The sequence below is a fragment of the Theropithecus gelada genome, chromosome 20 (assembly GCF_003255815.1).
Source record: "Theropithecus gelada isolate Dixy chromosome 20, Tgel_1.0, whole genome shotgun sequence".
NCBI classification, from domain to species: domain Eukaryota; kingdom Metazoa; phylum Chordata; class Mammalia; order Primates; family Cercopithecidae; genus Theropithecus; species Theropithecus gelada.
This window is the reverse complement of record NC_037688.1, coordinates 56,123,060-56,126,306: the sequence shown is the minus strand read 5'-3', so window position 1 is coordinate 56,126,306 and position 3,247 is coordinate 56,123,060. Positions and strand designations below refer to the sequence as shown.

The 3,247-nt window shown below is 48.5% G+C and overlaps 1 pseudogene; it reads right to left on the bottom strand.

The window, feature by feature from the left end:
- Positions 1–1,957: 1,957 nt before the first annotated feature.
- LOC112614646 lies at positions 1,958–3,014 on the bottom strand (annotated as a pseudogene).
- Positions 3,015–3,247: the final 233 nt, after the last annotated feature.

Genomic DNA, 3,247 nt, shown 5'->3' with positions numbered 1-3,247 from the left:
TTTGAGACCAGCGTGGCCAACATAGTGAAACCCCATCTTTACTAAAAATATAAAAATTAGCCAGGCACAGTGGTGTGCGCCTGTAATTGCAGCTACTCAGGAGGCTGAGGTGGGAGAATAGCTTGAACCAGGGAGGCAGAGGCTGCAGTGAGCTGAAATTGCACCACTGCACTCCAGCCTGGGCAACAGAGTGAGACTCTGTCTCAAAACAAAAAAACAAACAAACAAAAAAAAAAAAAAAAAAAAACGGAAAGGGAAGGGAAGGGAGAGAAATTACTGACTTATGGAAAAAGTAAGAAAGTTCTTCATGCCTTTTTGAGTATGTGGTCTGAGATCATAGTCTGTGTCAGAGACCACTGGGTACCTCTCCCGGCATCCATTCTCCCCTTCCTCCTTAGGAATAAACTTTTACTTCTAGCTGGGTACGTTTCCCAGCTTCCCTTGCAGCTAGGTGTCATCATGTGACTAAGCGGTGGCCAATAAGATGTAAGCAAAATGGCTCTATTGGGATTTGTAGGAAGTTGCCTTAAAAGGAAGGAACATAAGCTTTGTCCCCACTTCCTTGTTGCTTGGAGTAAGGCAGTTCCAGCAGCCATGTTGGCCCAAAAGGTGACCTTGAAAATAGAAAGCAGATGAGAAAGTGGAGTGTGAGACTCTGTGTTGTGGCCATAGCATCTTGGACCACTCGCCTTCAGATGTATTTGACATGAATAGGAAATGCACTGCATTAGTTTGTGAGGGCCACCATGACAAAAAACAGCCAGCTCTCCACATCCTCAGGTTCTGCAACCACAGATTCAACCAACCACAGTTCAAAAATATCTGAAAAAACAAAAACTATAATAAGCTGGGCGCAGTGGCTCACACCTGTAATCCTAGCACTTTGGGAGGCTGAGGCTGGAGATGACCTGAGGTCAGGAGTTCAAGGCCAGCCTGGCCAACATGGTGAAACCCCATCTCTACTAAAAATCCAAAAATTAGCAGGGTATGGTGGTGTGTGCCTGTAATCCCAGCTACTCAGGAGGCTGGGGCATGAGAATCACTTGAACCCAGATGGCAGAGGTTGCAGTGAGCTAAGATCGTCCCGCGGCACTCCTGCCTAGGCAACAGAGTGAGACTCCATCTCAAAAAAAGAAAAAAAAGAACAATACTAGGCTGAGTTCAGTAGCTCACACCTGTAATCCCAGCACTTTGGGAGGCCAAGGCAGGCGAATCACTTGAGGCCAGGAGTTTGAGACCAGCTTGAGCAACAAAATGAGACCCCCATCTCTTCAGAAAAATTTATAAAAATTAGCTGGGCAGGGTAGCACACACCAGAGTAGTCCCAGCTACTCTGGAGGTGGAGGTGGGACGATCAATTGAACCCAGGAGTTCAAGGCTGCAGTGAGCTATGATTGTGCCACTGCACTCCAGCCTGGGCAACAGAGACTGACCCTGTCTCTAAAAAGAATGAAATACAATACAATAAAATACAATAAAAAATACATAGCATTTGCATTGTATTAAGTATTCTAAGTAACCTAGAGATGTTTTAAAGTATACTGCATAGATTATTTTCAAATAATATACCATTTTACATGAAGACTTGAACATCTGCCGATTTTGGTATGTGGGAGATCCTGGAACCAATCCCCAGGGACACCAAGAGACAACTGTACCTCAGACTAGGAGGTTTAAACAAGAAAAGTTTATTTTCTCATAATTGTGGAGACTAGACATCCAAGAATAAAGTGTCGGCCGGGTTGGTTTCTCCTGAGGCCTCTCTTCTTGGCTTGTAGACGATCATCTTTTAAAATTGTGTTTATTTATTTATTGGCTGAGTGCAGGGGACTTTATTGATGGTACACAAAGCAGGGCTCCCTAGGCTCCTCCCTCTTCAGGGAGTCTGCATGGAAACTGTGAGGAAGGGAGATTCTCACTGTGATGGGGGACTGAGTGTGGCAGGGATTCCCCAGCAGTGAGGGCCTCTCTCTTCCTCTCGTGCTCTTGCTAGGGCTGGTGGTCCAGGGGTCTTACTCCTTGGAGGCCATGTGGGCCATGAGGTCCACCACCCTGTTGCCGTAGCCAAATTCATTGTCATACCAGGAAACAAGCTTGACAAAGTGGTCATTGAGGGCAATGCCAGCCCCAGCATCAAAGGGGGAAGAGTGGGTGTTGAGGTTGAAGTCAGAGGAGACAAGCTGGTGTTCAGTGTAGCCCCAGATGCCCTTGAGGGGGCGTCGGACTCCCACTTCATCACCTTCTAGATGTCGTCGTATTTGACAATTTGACAGGTGTTTCCAGGCGGCAGGTCAGGTCCACGACCAACACGTTGGCAGCGGGGCCATGCAAGGCCATGCAAGTGAGCTTCCCATTCAGCTCAGAGATGACCTTGCCCACAGCCTGGGCAGCACCAGTAGAGGCAGGGATGATGTTCTGGAGGGCCCCATGGCTGTCACGTCACAGTTTCCTGGAGGGGCCATCCATAGTCTTCTGGGTGGCAGTGATGGTGTGGACTGTGGTCATGAGTCCTTCGGCAATACCAAAGTTGTCATGGATGACCTTGGCCAGGGGCGCTAAGCAGTTGGTGGTGCGGGAGGCGTTGCTGACGATCGTGAGGCCGTTGTCATACTTCTCATGGTTCACGCCCATCACGAACATGGTGGGGGGGGTCAGCAGAGGGCGTAGAGATGATGACCCTTTTGGCTCTCCCCTGCAAGTGAGCCCCAGCCTTCTCCATGGTGATGAAGATGCTGGTGGACTCCACGACGGACTCAGCACCAGCATTGCCACATTTGATTTTGAAGGGATCTCGCTCCTGGAAGATGATGATGGGATTTCCCCGTTCTCAGCCTTGACAGTGTGGTGGAATTTGCTATGGATGGAATCATACTGGAACATGTAGACCATGTAGTTGAGGTCAATGAAGGGTCATTGATGGCGACAATATCCACTTTACCAGAGTTAAAAGCAGCCCTGGAGACCAGGCGCCCAATACGACCAAATCCATTGGTTCCGACCTTCACATTCACCATGCTGTCTCAGGGATGTGAAAGAAGATGCAGCTGTCTGTCGAATGGGAGGAGCAGAGAGCCAATTTTGTTTTTTTAAGAAACAGGCTTGGCCAGGCGTGGTGGCTCATGCCTATAATCCCAGCACTTTGGGAGACCGAGGTGGGTGGATCACCTGAGGTCAGGAGTTCAAGACCAGCCTGGCCAACATGGTGAAACCCCGTCTCTACTGAAAATACAAAAAATTAGCTGAGCAT